Source organism: Bos indicus, chromosome 27 (genome assembly GCF_029378745.1).
Source record: "Bos indicus isolate NIAB-ARS_2022 breed Sahiwal x Tharparkar chromosome 27, NIAB-ARS_B.indTharparkar_mat_pri_1.0, whole genome shotgun sequence".
NCBI classification, from domain to species: Eukaryota; Metazoa; Chordata; class Mammalia; order Artiodactyla; family Bovidae; genus Bos; species Bos indicus.
This window is the reverse complement of record NC_091786.1, coordinates 15,810,565-15,830,834: the sequence shown is the minus strand read 5'-3', so window position 1 is coordinate 15,830,834 and position 20,270 is coordinate 15,810,565. Positions and strand designations below refer to the sequence as shown.

Below are 20,270 nucleotides of genomic sequence, written 5' to 3'. Positions count from 1 at the left end.
TAAATTCAGCCCCGCCATGGCTCAGGAAAGTTCCATCTGAGCTCATGCACGTACATATATCTTGACCCAAAAGACTTTCAGTACAAGGCAGAAATCTGCCTAGCGAATCTTCACCTGTTCCTTTGGGGTTTCTTGTTTCATCCTTTTCCCTAAAATACGATGGGTGACTCAGTTGTCCTGGTGTCTTCCAAAAATAAGCACCACTGAAAACAAAACTCTGGTTACCATTAACAACACCCGTGGGTGAGTGTCAACTCTTGCACTGATCAGACAGAAAGCTGGAGAATGACTTTGCAAACATTTTTGTCTTTTTTAATTTACAAGCCAAACGTGTATTGTAGGAAAAATTAGAAAATATAAATGAGCAGAAAGAAAAAACACTGAATCACTCAGGATCTCATTCAGGGTAAAGATTATCATTTGGAATACATCCCTCCATAATGTTTTTCTGTACATGTGTATTAGCCTGTTGTATGTGTGTGCATATGTGTGTGTGTGAAAAAAAAATGGAATCATACTGAACATATTACTTGACATTTAACATTGAACAGGACTCTGAAATACTAAATAAATAGTATTTCAATTCAACATTACCAAGGTTTACAAAACCTGTGAGAAAAAGTCAAAGTCAACCCCAGGATTCATGAAAATGTAATGAACACAAAGCCAAGAGGCAAGAACTACAGAATTACCACTAGGCTAGAAAATCTGCTGCAATCCAAGGAATTGGTAAATGAAAGAGAGAAAAGATCAAGAGAGAGAAGAAATAATATTTATTATCTCCCTGCCATAAGCCACCACATGCATTAGGCATTTTTATAGCTAAGGGGGTGGCTAAAGGAAGAGAGAGATTAAAATGAGAAATGTATGAACTACAGAGGAGTTGGATACAACATCCAAACTGTCCTGGGAGTTAGCTGAGTGCACAAGTTTTGAATCAAAACTGAGAGAATGGATAATAATTTATTTTGAAAGTAGATATATTCCAGAAAAGTTAGATCTAAAACATTTTCATAATGTACTAGCACAGTGCTTCCCACCAAGAGCAATTTTGTCCCTCTCCCAGGGGACATCAGGCAATGTATGAAGACATTTTTGGTTGTCACAAGTGGGGGTGCTATTGGCTCCAGTTGTTGACTGGATATAAACTACCAATGTTTCTCCTGAGGGTGTAAGTACTGATAAAGCCATGATGAGGTATAAGCTCAAGAGTTTACAGATAATATTTATCCTAGAGAAATTCCCTTAGACAAAATGGCAAGGAATCAACATACTTTTTCTAAAGACTCACTCACTATTTAACCACGTCAACTAAAACTGGTCTCAAAATTAGATAGGAATAAATATTGGCTTTATTGGGTCTCTAATGAACATCAACCCATAGGACTCTTTCTACTGTCATTGCTCAAAACCATTAGTCTATATCTGAGCCTGTGCCCCCGGATTTTTTTCTGCAGATGAGCTTTGATACAAGGAATAGGCTATCAAGACCACATATTCAAGGCATCCTGGCTTGAAGATTCCTGACTGCAAGCTGCCAATATCTCAACTAAGCTCCCCTGGGGCCTGAGACCCAGAGCTCTGACACGGCCAGACACGACTGCTGTTGATCATTCCACTGGGCTCGTTTGGGGACTCATTATCTATAGAAGATATTTAACTCAAAACAAAACAAATACATACTTAGTCGTAGAGCTATTCAGAACCTGTGTGTGTCACCATAGACCAGACCTGGGACGTGAGGCTTGATTACTTTTTTTTTTTTTAACTTTACAATATTGTATTACTTTTTAAAATTTTTCTGAAGTATAGTTGATGTACAGTATTATGTTCATTTCAGGTGTACAACCTAGTGATCTGACAAACACATTACAAGATGACCACAACAAGCTTAGTAACTACTCGTCACCTGCAAAATTATTATGGCATTGTTGTCTGTATTACAGTATTACTGTCTGCTACATACTACATCCTTGTGACTTATTATGTAACTGAAAATTTGCAACTATTAATCTCCTTTACCTATTTCGCCCAGTCCCCTACCCTTCTCCCCATCAGCAACACTTCATCTGTTCTCTATAAGCCTGGTTTTCGTTTGTTCATGTGTTTTGTTTTTTAGATTCTACATGTAAATGAGATCTTGTGGTATTCTTCTTTCTCTAATTTCACTTGGCATAATATCCTCTGGGCCCATCCATGTCGTCACAAATAGCACAAATTTCATCCTTGCTATGGCTGAGTAATCTTCCATTGCATATATACACCGTATCCTCTTCATGCATTTGTCTGTCAGTGAACACCTAGGTTGCTTCCGTGTCTTGGTTATTGTAAATAATGCTGCAATGAACATGGGGGTGTGGATATCTTTCCAAATTACTGTTGTTTTCTTCAGGTAAATACCTAGAAATGGAATTTCTGGGTCATTTGGTAGTTTTACTTTTTAATAATTTTGAGGAACTTCCATACTATTTCCCACAGTGGTTGCACTGATTTACATTCCCACCAACAGTGCACACAAGTTCCCTTTTCTCTACACCCTCATCAGTGCTTGTTATTTCCTGGCTTTTTGATGATAACCATTCTGACAGGTGTGATGTGATACCTCATTGTGGTTTTGATCTGCATTTCCCTGATGTTGAGTGATGTTGAACATCTTTTCATGTGTCTGTTGACCATCTGTAGGCTTACTTTGCTAGTAAGAAAATCCCTCCTTGGAAGTCTGCTCCTGTAAAAACCAGGCAGTTGTTAGATAGCTTATCAGAGTTGCTGATAGCATAGGCTTCTGCCTAGAATTACTGGCATTTTCCCCCAACTCATCAGCTAAGAAAGATAGTTACTGGTGGACAGAAATGAGTTGGAACTAGCAAGTTGATCTTTGACCTACTCCCTAAGAAAAACACTGGTACTATTTGTTCAAAGTATTTACAATGAAGCCCCTAAAATATCACCTTCTCTCCCTTTCCCTTCCTTCTTTCTTCTAATGGAGGAATCTCAAAATGCTTATGAATTCTGAGCTACTGCTATCTAGACTTCCCACCACCACCACCACCACCCCCCAACAAACAGTTAGCCTTTGGTCAGCTGTCAGACGATATGACAACAAGCTTAGCATACATCTGCCCCTGGATTAATGGGCTTGGTATTTCTTTCACTATTAAAGATAAATCACTAGACAGCTGTATTGAAAACCACAGCATACTTCTCAACACTGATGATGCATAGATGAGATGACCTGCTTTCTAAATGGGTTCATGAATAATCTTCCTACCTCAGGACCTATTTTCCCTGGCAAGAAAAGACTTAAAGAAGCAACAAGGAACACAGTGTAAACTTCAAATTCAAACATGGCGACTTTTTGACTCTGTAGGTGCTGATAATGACATATTTTTTGAGGATCATTCTGGAATTCAGGATTAATCAAAAGAAAAAGCATAAGAGAATGAATGCCTTGCTTTGCCAACACAAATCAGTAAAACAGTATGAAAAGCACATCGTTCAAATTCAGACTTGCTTAGGTTTCTAAGGAAGTTGCCCTGAACTAGTGACAACTTCAGTTAGCTGGTAAATGGATACAATTTTTAAAAATCACATAAAGCATATCTGAGAAGTAAATGAGATAAAAATATACAAGCAGAATTGAACACACAGTTGACCCTAAATAAAGGCTAGTTCCTTGGCCTTCTTTTCCTTTCGAAGTTACCATTTTGGCTGATTCTAATTAGCAGCGAATATTTGGATTTACTTATAGATACACCTCTTGGCTGCACTACTAAGTTTCAGAGTCTAGATGTTTTAAGAGGACAGTCAGAATATAGCACTAAAAAACATTTTAAATAAATAATATTTTAAAGCATATTTTATATAAAACAGGTATTATAATTTTTCATATAAGCTAATTGTTCTTAAGAAGGAAATGACATAAAAACAGAGCTAAAAGCTAGAAACAGAAAAATAACAGAGCAGGAAATGTGGATAAAGTGCTACCAACCATGAGTTATTCAGACAGTTCCAACACAGAGATCTAGTTCATCTGCAGAAACCCTAGTGGGACTGGGGGGTGATGGATATACAACCAGACTAGACGTCTAGAACAGCACTATGGAGCCTGAATTCTGTCCTCGTGTGATCTGTGACATTGAAAGCTACTGGAATGGCCAAAATGTCAATATCCTCACTGATAAAGTGAAGAATATCAACGGAATCATTGAGTTCCTTTCGTTTCTGAGCTGTCCATGAAGTCTTTAGGGAAAACACTTCCCCAAAGAATCATTCATCAGGATGAAAACGCTTGGACCTTCAGGCTAGCCTCCCCTCCTAGGCTTCCTTCCCAAGATAGTTCCCAGGTGAATGGGAAGAAGGAGCATTTAACATCCTCATGATGGTGGGCAAGATCCAGGGTCTGGGAAAAGATGTCCTCTACCTCTTCTGGTCTCCAGGGCTGCATCCCTTGTCCCCTGGGTGTCCCCTGGCCTCCAGGGCTGAAATCTGAGGATGGTGTGGCTAGCGATCTGATCTGCCTTGGTTTGCTCCAAATGGTCACTTCCTGGCTGACTCAGGCTTGTGTTAACTTCTGCAGGCTAACTGAACAATTGCCATGTCCTTCCTTCAGCCTCTGCCTCAGAGGTCACCTCACCTTACCATCGTGTGCATCACGATGAGATCTCTCCATTCTCAACTCTGCATCCCCATCAGATAAAGAATTATGGTAGCAGGGCAAAACTCAAACCCAGGGCCCCCCATCTGCCTGACCACACTGCTTTGCCCAGCTTACTTGTGATGTGCCCAAGGCCCAGATTGCTAATTCACCTGAAAGCACAGGCCTCCAGTGGCAGGCGGTGGGAGATGGTGGGGGAGGCAGGGGGGGTGGGGGGGGGAGGAAGGGGGGGTGGTGGGAGGAGGCAGGGGGGTGGGGGGGAGGCGGGGGGTGGGGGGCAGGCGGGTGGGGAATCAAGAGACATCCCACTTTCTTCACCCTTTCTCTCTTTCTCCATCTTTCTTTCATTTCATTTCCCAGGACAGCACATGGCCTAGCTTTTCTTTCTCTTCCTTTATACCCAGCCCCTTCCCGCCTACCTACTCCACCTAAATATGCAGGGGTCTCTTCTCTGCAGAAGAAGGAAAGGGCTACCCACTCCAGTATTCTTGCCTGGAGAATCCCCATGGACAGAGGAACCTGGCAGGCTATAGTCCATGGGGTCACAAAGAGTCAGACATGACTGAAGCAACTGAGCCCTCTTCTCTGCACTATTAAAAATCTCTCTGAACTGAAGCCTCTATGCTCAGTTATTAATCTGAACCCTCTATGCTCAGTTATTAATCTGATAATAGGAAGTAGGAAGCCTTTCTCAAGAAACTGCTTGCAAGACAGTAGTTTATATCATTCTGTTTTTCAATCATAATAATGAATATTACCTTGGTCTTTCTCTTGGTATTTCTCCTATAGAAATTATATTTAAATGAATACTGAGGGTAGAAGCAGCAAAGGTGTTTGACTGAAGAAAGCAAAAAATTATATATTTTAAAACTTTATCTCCATAATAAAGCTATTTAAAAAAAAAAGAGTCAGCCTAAATATTACTACATACCTAGATAAAACAGCGAGATGCCAGGAAAGGATGAACTGAGACTTGGAGGATGCTGGATGTTAATGAAGGGAATTAAGATAAATCAGTGCAAAATATAGAGAAAATGTGAGAGATAAAAACTAAAATGTCTGAAATTCCTCTGGAAGTCAAGTGGTGAAGACTCTGCACCTCCAGTGCAGGGGGTTATGGGTTTGATCTCTGGTCAGGGAACTCAGATTCCACATGCCCTGTGGCGTGGACAAAAAATAAATTAAATAAAATACCGTCTTCTAAAAAAATAAAGAAGAAGAAGAAAGAAAACATCCTGCGTACTTTGTGTACTTTCTCTACATACTCATGTTGCTTCATAGAGAAGTAATTATGCTACGCACAATCTTCCTGCTGCGGGCATGACACTTTCTGGAGACCAGGATAAATAATTAAGACACCCATGTCCATGGTTTATTTCTCTGCTCTCTTGTTCCAGAAAGGATTCCAAGCAGCTGACAGGGATAACTCTCAGCCTACAGGAAAAATGAATGGTATATGATTAAAGAGCTTCAGAAAAAAAAGAAAAGAATGTTTCTTCTTTTTAGAAGCATTTAAAGGTGTAAACTCTCTAGTTCACACAGAAAAAGAAGAAAGAAATGTTGGAGATGATATCGCTGTGTAAAGAAGACAGACCAAAGTATGAGAGAAAAATGAAGATTCAATCAATGAAAGCATGGTGAAGGGCATGTGGGAAGTGAGCTGGGCGACATGACACGAAGCTTAAGAAGATGACCCTGGAGCCTTTAGAGGGGGTGAGACAGAAGCCAAGAAGCCGGCAGCCATGCTGGTCCAGGTGGGGGGAGAGGAGAGTCTACAGTAAGGCAGCAGCCATGGAAAACGTGTCAGAGGAGTTACAAAAATAAAAGAAGCAAGACTTGGCCAATGACTGGGTTAAGGATCAAAGGAAATGGTGGGGTCCATGACAACTATGCGGCTCCAAGCCAAGCCAACTGCAGGAATGATAAAAACAATATGAGAAATGGCCCACTTCCAGTCTTGCTCTTAAAAAAGAGTGATGGTAATTTATTTTCCACATAAAAGTTTTCTGTGATAACAATATCAATAGACGTAAAAGTGAAAATGAAAATTTTAAAAAATTTGTTCTGAATCAGTATACTTAATAGTTGTGAGATGCACTCTGATTTAGAACATAACATGCCATTTGTTATCTTTGAAGTATAAGAGAAATCAAAAAGATAAAACACTGACTTAACCCAAAGTGTTTGAATTTGTAAGTGTCATCTCACACTGAGTTTATACACCTTGTGGATTGCTTTATTTTTGCAGAGCTGTCTATGATTACCAGTTGTGTTTCTTTTTGAAGTTTATTCTTTGGTAGAAATAATGTAAAGCTATATGTAGTCTGTTAAGCAACATGGTACCAGATTAGGATGGTACCTAATGGTACTTTCTGTCTCTATGAATTTGCCTATTTCAGATATTTCTTACCAATTAGATCATAGACTGTGTAGCCAACCAAACTGCCCCAAGAACTCTTACACTGTTGAGTAGCAGTAAAAATTTACTTTAGCTCAAACTTAGCAATTAGCATCTCAGACATTTCTGGTTTAAGACAATTTAATTTTGGTAAAGACTCATTAAGCGCAAAGCACACTGGCTAACCGGTTTTTTCTCCCTTCCCTCTTCCTTCCCGAATTGCTCTGGGTCCAAGGGAAACCTGAGGATCCTCCTAGCAATGGTGGGGGCAGACGTCGTCCTCTGCTGGCCTCTGCAGGGCGGCAGCCTGATGAGGCTGGACTCTGGATCTGTGCCCCTCGGGACAACTGGTCCGCGCTGGACTGGGCAGACGATGGCTTCCCTCGTTGCTGACATCTGAGCCTGACACTGCCTCCCGCCACCCAGATCACTGCCCATGGCAGTTGCCAATGCCAACTCCTGGCTTCTGAATCCACACAGAGGGTGAGCCTTTTTCCCCCCTCTTCACACCCTGTGCCTGTCATGGAGCCTACATAGAACAGGCATTCAACAATATTGTTGAATGAAGGTGAATACATCCTTCAAAATCCAACTAAAATATTATCTCTTCTATAAACCTTTCTTTAATGCTGCCACCCCTTCTCACCCTCCACTGTGTTCTGTGCTCCCGTAACAAGTGGATCTTGCTGCCAGTGGGGCAGGCTGTATCATAACCACTGTATGGGTATCATCTCTCACACGATAAAAATTCCACTGCCCCTCACTGCCCAGGGGACGAGCTTCCCAAGGCCGCCCTCAGATCCTTGCCACATAAAAAATATGCTCCATACCCCCGTGGAGACACAGACACAGAGAACAGGCTTATGGACACAGCTGGCAGGGGAGGAACGAGAGGGTGGGATGTATGGAGAGACTAACATGAAAACATACATTACCATATGCAAAATAGATAGCCAGTGGGAATTTGTTGTATGACTCAGGGAACCCAAACAGGGGTTTAGTGACAACCTAGAGGGGTGGGATAGGGAGGGAGAGGGGAGGAGGGAGGGGACATGGGTAAACCTATGGCTGATTCACATTGATATTGGGTAGAAATCGACACAATACTGTAAAGCAATTACCCTTCACTTAGAAATAAATTTTTTTAAAGTATGCTCCATAAACATTTAAAGTAATTAAAGCCTTGTCATTTTAAATTAGATTTCTTTTCAAAAATAATAATATGGAAATTTTACAAAATAAATCATATGGGTATAAAATGAAAAAAAAAGTCTCCATTCAACCCCAAATAATTTCAAGAGCCAGTATTGAAACTCTTCAAATTTCTTTTTAAGTGAGTAAAGTAATGCCTAATAACCTGAGTTAGTAAAGGAGAAAATTTACACTAGAGGTTCCTAAGTGAAGAGGCCAAGAAGGATATAAAGGCAGAGAGTATTGCATTTGCAGACTCACGCACCGCACCAGAGGATGAAGAGGCAAGTAGGGCCCTTGAAGATGAGAAATTTGAATTTCCTCCTGAAGCCAAGGACAAACTCTGCCTAATCAGTTCTATCAACAAATATGTATCTTAATTCTCCAACGGAATGAAATGCTTCTGATAGGTACTTGAATTTTTCTCCACTGATTACCTGATAGCACCTGCCTATGGATGGTTTCTGACATAATTTGGATTCCAGAAAAATTAAATCTAAGCACTTGTGGGTTCAAGAAAATCTGAAGATGGTGGTACTGAACTGAGACGTTCAGATTGTGAATGGTACACTGAGTTGGGAAAAGAATTAACACTGAGAATTTTATTATTCTTTCCATATCAACATGTCCTCTGTTTTCTCTAAAGTCACTTCAGAATTTTTCATACGCAATGTCCCCTTAGAGGAGGCTTACGGAAAAAGAAGACAGGCAAGCTAGGTGGTCTTCCTACTAAATGGGCAGAAAAGTTTTCTCCAGGCAGTTTCCCCAGAACCAAAAGTGCTGTTGATCAAACTAAAAGACGGAGAACACAAGCTGAGGCTTGGAGAATGGAGGCCTCCCAACGGAGTCAACAGAGAGCCAGGGTTCTGAGCACTGGTTCTGAATCAAGCCGCCTGTATTCAGACCACAGCTCCACCATCCACTGCGTATCCTGGGCAGGTAATGTATGCCTTCTTCTGTTCCCTTGTAAACTGAGATCATTATGGGACCTATGGCTAGGGCTGGGGGAGGGGGTGGGGTGTGCATGACAGCAAAGTTGATATATGTGTGAAGGACATTAGAAGGGGTCCTGTCGTCATCCCCTCCATCATTCATCATTGTCTCTGTTCCTTCACATCACTGTCTGTTCCTCATCTGTCTACTATGGCCTCCTTTCCAGTAAGTATTATCTCATAGCCTTCTATTTTATCCCAGATAACCATTTCTTTGCCTTGGAAATGAACAGAGATCATTCTGTCATTTTTGAGATTGCATCCAAGTACTGCATTTCAGACTCTTTTGTTGCCTGTGATGGCTATTCCATTTCTTCTAAGGGATTCTTGCCCACAGTAGTAGATACAATGGTCATCTGAGTTAAATTCACCCATTCCGGTCCATTTGAGTTCACTGACTCCTAAAATGTCAACGTTCACTCTTGCCATCTCCTGTTTGACCACTTTCAATTTGCCTTGATTCATGGGCCTAACATTCCAGGTTCCTATGCAATATTGCTCTTTACAGAATCGGACTTTACTTCCATCACCAGTCCCATCCACAACTGGGTGTTGTTTTCTCTTTGGCTCCATCTCTTCATTCTTTCTGGAATTATTTCTCCACTCTTCTCCAGTAGCATTTGGGTACCTAACGACCTGGGGAGTTCATCTTTCAGTGTCCTATCTTTTTGCCTTTTCATACTGTTCGTGGGGTTTTCAAGGCAAGAATACTGAAGTGGTTTGCCATTCACCTCACCAGTGGACCATGTTTTGTCAGAACTCTCCACCATGACCCATCCATCTTGGGTGGCCCTACACAGCATGGCTCATAGTTTCATTGAATTATACAAGGCTGTGGTCTATGTGATCAGATTGGTTAGTTTTCTGAGATTGTGGTTTTCAGTCTGTCTGCCCAGAGAAGGATAGAGAAGATAAGAGAAGGATAAATGGCTTACAGAAGATTCCTGATGGGAGAGACTGACTGAGGGGGAAACTGGGTCTTGTTCTGATGGGCGGGGCCATGCTCAGTAAATTTTTAATTCAATTTTCTGTTAAATAGCGGGGCTGTGTTCCCTCCTGCTGTGAAAGTGCTACACTCAATATGCCAGAAAATTTGGAAAATTTAGCAGTGGCCACAAGACTGGAAAGGGTCAGTTTTCATTCCAATCCCAAAGAAAGGCAATGCCAAAGAACACTCAAACTACCACATAATTGCACTCATCTCACACGCTAGCAAAGTAATGCTCAAAATTCTCCAAGCCAGGCTTCAATAGTATATGAACCGTGAATTTTCAGATGTTCAAGCTGGTTTTAGAAAAGGCAGAGGAACCAGAGATCAAATTGTAACACCCACTGGATCATCAAAAATGCAAGAGAGTTCCAGAAAAAAACATCTACTTCTGCTTTATTGACTATGCCAAAGCCTTTGACTGTGTGATCACAACAAACTGTGGAAAATTCTTCAAGAGATGGGAATACCAGATCACCTGACCTGCTTCCTGAGAAATCTGTATGCAGGTCAAGAAGCAACAGTTAGCACTGGACATGGAACAACAGACCGGTTCGAGATTGGGTAAGGAGTAACTCAAAGCCTGTATATTGTCACCCTGCTTATTTAACTTATGTGCAGAGTACATCATGAGAATTACTGGACTGGATGAAGCACAAGCTGAATTCAAGATTGCTGGGAGATATAACAATAACCTCAGATGTGCAGATGACACCACCCTTATGGCAGAAAGTGAAGAAGAACTAAGAGCCTCTTGATGAAAGTGAAAGAGAAGAGTGAAAAAGTTGGCTTAAAACTCAACATTGAGAAAACTAAGATCATGGTATCTGGTCCCATCACTTCATGGCAAATAGATGGGGAAACAGTGGAAACAGTGACAGGCTTTATTTTGGGGGGCTCCAAAATCACTGCAGATGGTGACTGCAGCCATGAAATTAAAAGACACTTGCTCCTTGGAAGAAAACTTATGACCAACCTAGATAGCATATTCAAAAGCAGAGACGTTATTTGCCAACAAAGGTCCATCTAGTCAAAGCTATGGTTTTTCCAGGAGTCATGTATGGATGTGAGAGTTGGACTATAAAGCAAGCTAAATGCCGAAGAATTGATGGTTTTGAACCGTGGTGTTGGAGAAGACTCTTGAGAGTCCCTTGGACAGCAAGCAGATCCAACCGGTCCATCCTAAAGGAAATCAGTCCTAAGTATTCACTGGAAGGACTGATGCTGAAACTCCAGATCTTTGGCTACCTGATGCAAAGAACTGACTTATTGGAAAAGACACTGATGCTGGGAAAGATTGAAGGCACGAGGAGAAGGGGATGACAGAAGATGAAATGGTTGGATGGCATCACCAACTCAATGGACATGATTTTGAGCAAGCTTCGGGACTTGATGATGGACAGGGAGGCCTGGTGTGCTGCAGTCCATGGGGTCGCAAAGAGTCGGACACAACTGAGAAACTGAACTGAACCATTTCTTTTGGGGGCTTCCCTTGTGGCTCAGTGGTAAAGAATCCACCTGCAATGGAGGAGATGCAGGTTCGTTCCCTGAGTCGGAAAAATCCCCTGGAGGAGGAAATGGCAATCCTCTCCAGTAGTCTTGCCTGGAGAATTCCATGAAGAGAAGAGCCTGGCAGGCTACAGTCCATAGGGTCGCAAAGAGTCAGGCACGACTGAGCGACTGAGCAACACACACACAACCGTTTCTTTTATACTATAAAATTAGGAAATGAAGAACCTAAATTCCTATGAGATATCAGTATTAGATAGAAAGACAACTTCATTTTTCTTTTCTTTGCACAATGCTTTTCCAAACTCCTACCCTAGGACCACTCCACCAGAATGGAATAAAGGCTCCCAAACGAAGGGTGAACATGAAGGACACTACACCTGGCTTACTTTTCTGGCTGGTGACACTCCAGCCTCTGACTAGAAGGTTCAAGAACCCTGTTGTGAAAATGGATATTGGAGATTTAGAGAATGGAGATTTGGCTCCCGTTCATAAGCAAAGGCTTCTTTGAGAAAGAAAAGACTATGTTATTTTACAACCCTATCAAGTTATACAACCCTGGCTGATTTCTGGAAATAAGTTTGTCATTGAAGGCATGAGGCAAGCCCCTTTTTAAATTATTGCAAGCAATCTGTGGAAGCATAATGCCAATCCCCGCTCTCAAAGGCCTCATTGTGAGCGCTGGTGCTCGGAGCTGCTAATTGCTGGCCGCCTTCCATCCTCCTCCTGCAAACACCATACCATATTTGTCTTTCAGCTGTCACTATTTGTTAGGGGCCTATAAACAGAGAAGATGCTTTCTTAGCAACCACTGTGAAAACGTAGAACACTCCCTTCCCCCACCTCCAAAACAAGCCTGAAATGAGGAAAGAAAGGAAAAGGGAACTGACCAAGGTCCATGTGAAAGTCAGAAGGACAATCCAGTACGGAAAGTTTCAAATACTGCTGGCTGCCTTTGGCTTGGGGGAAAACAAAGAAAAAAATTCACAAGAAGCTTTCAGAAGCCAGCTGCCAACAGATTAAAGGGCGACTAGAAATGATCTCACCGCCATTTGTAGACGTCTGGTCACACGGATATCTGCAAGATAACCAAGAATAATCTGGTTACGTTATTCAATTTTACTTCTTTGGAGAATGCTTTCGGCTTCATCTTGCTATTTTTAGTCTTTGGTGTCAGACACCATGGAAAGTCATCGCCAAGGCAGTTCAAGGATGACATGTTCCTCCAGAACAGGTAAAAGTTCTGGAAACCAAAATGACCGAAAAAGCAGCTGGAGATCAAAGCATTCAAGAGATTCTGGAAAGAAGGAGCAGGGAGGAGATAGGGAGGTTTTTGTTGATAACCACAGAACAACATGATGGATGCTACATTTTAGAGAGCATTACAGAAAATCATCATGTCTGTAAAGAAAGCAGAAACTTAAAAAAAAAAAAAAAATTACCACAGAGGATCTGTGGGGAGCACCCCTGGCCATTGAAGCTTTCAGGAAGTTGAAAATGTTTCTGGAGTTAAATCAGTTCACTCTCGCCAGCCTGAGAACAGCCAGTTTGGAAAACAGGACTTGTAGGCATGGAAACAGCAGGCATCTTGGTAACAAAACTCATTACTGGGTTTAATGGAGGAAAAACTGTGGAGAATCCTCAAGAGGGAAGGATAGTTTGGTGCAATACTGCAAGGCCAGAGAGTGTGAAACCTAAACTGAGAGTAACTAAAATACGCTAAGCTTCAGTAATTGAGTGAAAGAATTAAACTTCTGTGAGCCACGATCCTTCAAGTGCTGCCTGTGGGCAAGTATCTGGGATGCTAATCATCAAAGCAATGAAAGTAAAAGACACCCAGAAGAAATTATTTAATCCTATATTCCCACCATGTCCTTGAAGACATATGACATTTTAGAGATAGTTAAGAACTAACTCTCATAAATAACGTTTCAAAATTGGAAAAAGCAAAAATATTGTGAACAGAGTTTTTATATTGAATGCCAACTTTCATGCTCATTTTGATCCCCACAATAGCTCATTGATAAGGATATTATTTGGGCTTCCCCGGTAGCTCAACAGTAAAGAATTAGCTGCAATGCAGGAGATGCAGGTTCGATCCCAGAGTTAGAAAGATCCACTGAAGGAGGGCATGGTAACCCACTCCAGTATTCTTGCTGGAGAATCCCAAGGACAGAGGAGCCTGGTGGGCTACAGTTCATACGGTTGCAAAGAGTCGGACATGACTGAAGCGACCAAGCAGGCACGCACACATACAAGGATATTATCTCCACTGCATTACACATGAGGAAACTGAGGCCCAGAGGAGCTGAGGTCTGTAAGCATCAGAGCCAGGCTTCCAGCCTAAGCCAGGACTGCTCCTCCCCTTCATCCAGCCTCCATCCTGCACGTACTGATTCGGGTAAGGCTGCAGTGACACGTGTGGGTACAACAAGCCACTCTCATGGTGCTCGTCCTACCCCCATCAGAACAGGCCGCTGCACGAGCAGGCAGAGGGCACAGTGAGCATTTTTACTGTAAAAATGGGAAACTTTGTTGTATACTGTTTGTATTTTTTTAAAGCTCTTTTCCTTGGTCGCAAATTTTGTCTTTTTTTTTCTCTTCCTCTTTTCTTCTTTCTCTCTCCACTTTTACACACTCAACTTACACTGGAGCCCCAAGAGTAAAAGGAAGCTCATGAACTCTGGACTTCCCAGGGTACTCGCTGTGGCCAGTAATGACCACCCCACCCACATCCTCCTCCTTGCCCAGCCTGACTCCAGCTGCTTTGTTTGCTGATAACTAAATAGTAAAGGCAGCAGACGGGCAGCCTCAGGGAAAACTGGGGAATCGGTCACAGCTATTGCCAATTTCTCATGACCTCTGGTCTTCTAGGAGGCCCTGTTAACACGGCCAGAGAGTGATGGTGGGAAATGGAAAACTGAGTGGAAAGCACACTCACCATTAAGAGATAGGTTTGGTGTGATTTGGCTGCCCAGCTTCTGAAATCTAAAGGTGGAACTCTGGTCTGGGGACAGCAATGTGACCATATATGATCAGAACTACTGTGAAAATCACCATATTCTAACCTAGTCCCTCAGTTTCACATACAATATTTAATCACTTGTTGTTCCTTCTCCATTTTTCCCCAGTTGTAATTTAGAGATTTCTTTTTTTCTGCCAGGATACTAATAGCAGTGCTTTTCATTAACCTCAGCTACAATGGGTTTAACTGTCCACTAGCATCTACGGGGTTACACAGAGTCGGACACGACTGAAGCGACTTAGCAGCAGCAGCGGCAGCGGCAGTAGTGACTAGAATATGAACTTCCTTTCCTTAGTGAAAAGAAATTGACTTAATACAACATAAGAGAACAAAAAAAGAGGGAGATCTATAAACTACTTCAGTTGCCTGTGTGCTTAGTCATGTTTGACTCTTTGTAACCCCATGGACTGTGTCCATGGCAAGAATACTGGAGTGGGTTGCCCTTTACTAATTCAAGGGATCTTCCAGACCCAGAGATCAAACCCACATCTCCTGCATTGGCAGGCAGATATTTTATCCCTGCGCCACCTGGGAAGCACTTTAGTTACAAAAACATAAAAATTCTTCAAGATTATTTTCAATACATGTAATTAAGAGATGGGAATACCAGACCACCTGATCTGCCTCTTGAGAAATCTGTATGCAGGTCAGGAACCAACAGTTAGAACTGGACATGGAACAACAGACTGGTTCCAAATAGGAAAAGGAGTACGTCAAGGCTGTATATTGTCACCCTGGTTATTTAACTTATATGCAGAGTACATCATGAGAAACGCTGGACTGGAAGAAACACAAGCTGGAATCAAGATTGCCGGCAGAAATATCAATAACCTCAGATGTGCAGATGACACCACCCTTATGGCAGAAAGTGAAGAGGAACTAAAAAGCCTCTTGATGAAAGTGAAAGTGGAGAGTGAAAAAGTTGGCTTAAAGCTCAACATTCAGAAAACGAAGATCATGGCATCTGGTCCCATCACTTCACGGCAAATAGATGGGGAAACACTGGAAACAGTGTCAGACTTTATTTTTTGTGGCTCTAAGATCACTGCAGATAGTGACTGCAGCCATGAAATTAAAAGACGCTTACTCCTTGGAAGGAAAGTTATGACCAATCTAGATAGCATATTGAAAAGCAGAGACATTACTTTGCCAACAAAGGTCTGTCTAGTCAAGGCTATGGTTTTTCCTGTGGTCATGTATGGATGTGAGAGTTGGACTGTGAAGAAGGCTGAGCGCCGAAGAATTGATGCTTTTGAACTGTGGTGTTGGAGAAGACTCTTGAGAGTCCCTTGGACTGCAAGGAGATCCAACCAGTCCATTCTGAAGGAGATCAGCCCTGGGATTTCTTTGGAGGGAATGATGCTGAAGCTGAAACTCCAGTACTTTGGCCACCTCATGCAAAGAGCTGACTCATTGGAAAAGACTCTGATGCTGGGAGGGATTGAGGGATGGAGGAGAAGGGGACGCCAGAGGATGAGATGGCTGGATGGCATCACTGACTCGATGGACTTGAGTCTGAGTGAACTCTGGGAGTTTGTGATGGACAGGGAGGCCTGGCGTGCTGCGATTCATGGGGTCGCAAAGAGTCGGACATGACTGAGGGACTGAACTGAACTGAATTATTTGCAACCATCATTTACATGAATTTATACTTGAATAAAATGTGGTATATACTGACAATACCAAATGCTAGCAAGGATATAGAGTAACTGGTCCCATACACTGCTAGTAGGAATGCAAAATGGAACAACCACATAGAAAAACTATTTATCCGTCTCTTAAGTTAACTATACACCTTCCATAGGTCCACTCCTAGGAATTCACAAATGAAAACATAAGTCCACACAGAGTTAAATGTAAGTGTTCAAAGCAGTATTATTCATAATAACCCCAAACTGAGGGGAAAAAAAAACAATTTTTCATCAATAGGTAAAGATAAACAAACTGTGCAATATCCACAGTATAGAATACTACTAAGGAAAAAAAAATAACAGAGGAGGAGGAAGAATGGACAACTGATACAACAATATAGGTGAATCTTAAAATCATTATGCTAAATGAAAGAAGCCAAACACAAAAGAGTCCATACTGCATGAGACCATTTATATAAAATTCTAGAAAACATGAACAAAGTCATTGAGACAAAAAGCAGATGAGTGGTTGCCCAAGGCCAGGGAGAGATGCTGCCAAACATCTTACATAGCATGAAAGCCCCCACATAATAAAAACTATTGGGCCCAAATATCAATAGTGCTGAGGTTGAGAAACCTGAGCCAGTCTGACCAACCAAGAAGTGAGAAGACTCAAATTACTAAACTCAGGAATGAAAGATGAGACATCACTACCAATCCTATAGAAAATAAAAGGATTACAAGGACATGCTATGAATACTTTTATGCTAACAAATTAGGCAATTTAGATGAAATAAGAAGATTCAAAAAAGGTACCCAGTAACAATTGACTAAGTGAAAAGGATAAAATATGAACAGATCCATCACAAATACAGAATGTAAATTAGTAATTGAAAATCTTTCTTCAAATAAAAGGCTGGGTCCAGATGTCTTCACAGGTGTATGCTATAAAATATCTACAGGACAAACACCACCACTCCTTCAAAACTCTTCCACAAAACACAAAAGAGAACACTTCCCAAGTAGTCACTCAAGGCTAGTATTCCCCTAATACTAAAACCCGACAAAGACATCACAAGAAAAGAAAACTACAGGCCAATATTCTTCACAAGTCTAAATGCAAAAATTCTCAACAAAATGTCAGCAAGCTGAACTCAGCAACATATCAAAAGGATTATACACCATGACTCAGTATGAGTACAAAGTTGACTTAATATCTAAAAGTCAATGTAAAGTAATTTTAATTAATATGAATAAAGGACAAAACCATATGATCATGTCAACACATAGAAAAAAAGCATTTGTCAATATCTAACACTCAGTCATGATAAGACTCAAAACTAGAGATGGAAAGAATTTTGTCAACTTGATAAAAGGATTCTTTGAAAAATCTGCAGCTACCATCACACTTATTGGTGAAAGACAATGCTGTTTCCTCTAAGATTGAGAAAAAGACCACATATTACATGACTGCATTTGTGTAATGTCCAGGAAAAGTTAATCTATAGAGACAGAAAAGAAGAGAGAGAGAGAGATACTTACAGGGTAATACGATTTTATCCTTGATAAATGGACTTTTCGTTTCTCAAGCTAGCTGGTAACTGCTGACTAAGCTCCTCCTTGGCCCCAGGATGTCTATATTTTTTCGGAAGCTCATCTCTGATCCCAAGGAGCAGGCACGGGCAAATGCCCTCTGCATGCAGAGGGGTGTGTGGTTCCCTCAGAACCAGAAGGGGTTTGCTTCAGAAATATGGGAAAGGAACATTGAAGAAAATGCTGTTAAGGTCTCCAAACCTGAATTTTATCATTCAGAGGAACAGGTCCATGTCTAAGGAGACAAAGAGCACGTGTTCCAGGAAGAAATGTCACTTCAACACAAAGGCATTGCTCTGGAATCAAGAGAGCGAGAGAACCCAGCTATGATGGCAGTGCTTTGGAGATAAATCCCTCTGTCATCACACCACTTGATAAACAAGTCACACCAAGCCTCTCGGCAACTGCAGGAGTTTTCAGCACATCACAGAGAAAATAAAGGGAACCTAGTCAGAGGGGACTATTGAGAGCAGAAACACTGTTCCCTGCAAGTAAGCAGCACCATACCCGGAATGTTGTGAGCACTTGCTCATCGCATATGGATGCAGCTCAAATCCCTTCGCTGTCCTCACATTACATAGAGCATGGCAAGATCTTGAGTCCTGGACACCACTGGTGTAGGAGACAGATGTCACCATCCACCAAAATATCTATCTGCATTTCGGCTGGTAAAGTTACAGAGTGCTGCCTTTCCCCATGTATCATTTTGCAACCACGAGCAACTAAGGGGCAGAGGACCAAGAAGACAATTGATTAGTGGCCTGATTCTTTCTGTTTAAAAGCCAAAGAATTTCAAAATCTGCCTGCTGAACTAGCATAATCTTATGTGTGTCCCAAGAACAGCAAAAGACCGTGGTAGACATTTATCATCATGATGGGAGAAGGGTGTCTGGAGGATGGATCCAGACACAACAGCGGGGCCTAGGTAGAAAAACTGCTGATCCCCAGCCAGGAGTATAGCTGATGCTCCAGCCACACTGTCCCAATGTGTGTGCTAAAAGGCAAATGGTACTCATGGTAATGGAAAGAGATGTGTCATTAGAGCTAGAAGGCTTTGGTGTTTTGTTGTCAAGGAGGTTTGTTGTGGGATATTCTTGGCTGAATATAGGCTTAAGGAACCACGAGGAGTAAAAAGTCCAGTCAGTCCCCTTGGGAGGCAGAGATGCTGGTGACCACGGAGACCAGAAGATGCCTGGACCAGAAGTGCTAGCATCCAGCCCAGAGGCTCCATCATCCCAGGAGCCCCATGGGTCTACCTGTTATTTAAACACCATCACTTAAGTACCAGTGCCTCCTGGAACAAAACAGAAGCAGGTGTTTTCTCAACACCTGTATAAGGACTGCCTTCACGATGAAAGGAAGAGACCAAAAAAGAGCAAATTGGCCAGATTGGTCCTACTGTGTTGAGGGTTAGTGTCTGAAGAAAAGAGACCCAGGCCCACTGCAAAAATAATAACATTAGAAGCCTTGGCGCATGTCTGCCCCACATTCTCCCAGCGACAGAGGCCTGGGGGCATCGCTCTCCGCGGACTCCAGCAGCACACTAATGCCAGTGAGAGGGAAGGGCCTCAGGGCACCGGAGCCAGGGGAGCGAGACCCAGTCCTCTCTGTGCTGGGCATCTGAACTGACTTCCCGTGGAGTCTCATCTACGTGGAAATTCACATATATCTATTCATTTTCAACACTGCTCTCCTGAAGTTTATAAGTTTATGACTTTATTCTTGACTTAGTCATAAGTACAGTCTGTGCTTATCTGGCCAAGTAACCCCCTCAAGAGAAAAAAAGAAAAAAGGAATGTATGTACTTTCCAGTTTGGAAAGGAATATGTACTTGGTGTACATTAGTCTTATTTATCATGTTTGCTGGCTTTCAAGCCTTTGCTCAGGAACTATAAAATGGGTTTAAATAAAGCAAAAAGGAAATTGAATTCCATCAATCAATACTCTGAAACACAACCAAAATTAGATGTCATAAGGTTATACCATTTCATCACTAATAATTAATATTGTCTGTGCAGGCCTCTTTTGAGAAAATATTTATGTTTTGTTTCATTTCCTAAAAAGAAATTCATCTTCTGGCCTCCCCACAAATTGAAAAGTTATATTGTGAGCTAGAAAAAAAACCCGAAAACTATTGTAGCCCCATTTGTTAATTTTAAAGTAAAATCTCTTACAGAAAAATATTCTTCCATCTGAATAGTCAGAAAATAAATTGATTTTTAAGCTTTCTATTTTTCTTCATGAAAAAATCTGACTTAGAGGAACTATAGGCCATAGAACCACTATTTT

The 20,270-nt window shown here is 41.7% G+C and overlaps 1 long non-coding RNA gene across 3 annotated transcripts in view; it reads right to left on the bottom strand.

Annotated features, from left to right (window-relative positions):
• Positions 1-18,471, bottom strand: part of LOC139180150 (uncharacterized) — a 28,046-nt gene extending 9,575 nt beyond the window's left edge. The window contains exons 1-3 of one of the 3 annotated variants that reach the window (XR_011564460.1): positions 17,931-18,437; positions 12,623-12,810; positions 2,603-2,725 (exon numbers count right to left, since the gene is read on the bottom strand). This is a non-coding gene — a long non-coding RNA (uncharacterized lncRNA). Of the gene's footprint in view, positions 1-1,212; positions 2,726-12,622; positions 12,811-17,930 lie in introns of those variants that run through there. The other 2 variants (XR_011564458.1, XR_011564459.1) reach the window with 2 other exon arrangements.
• Positions 18,472-20,270: the final 1,799 nt, after the last annotated feature.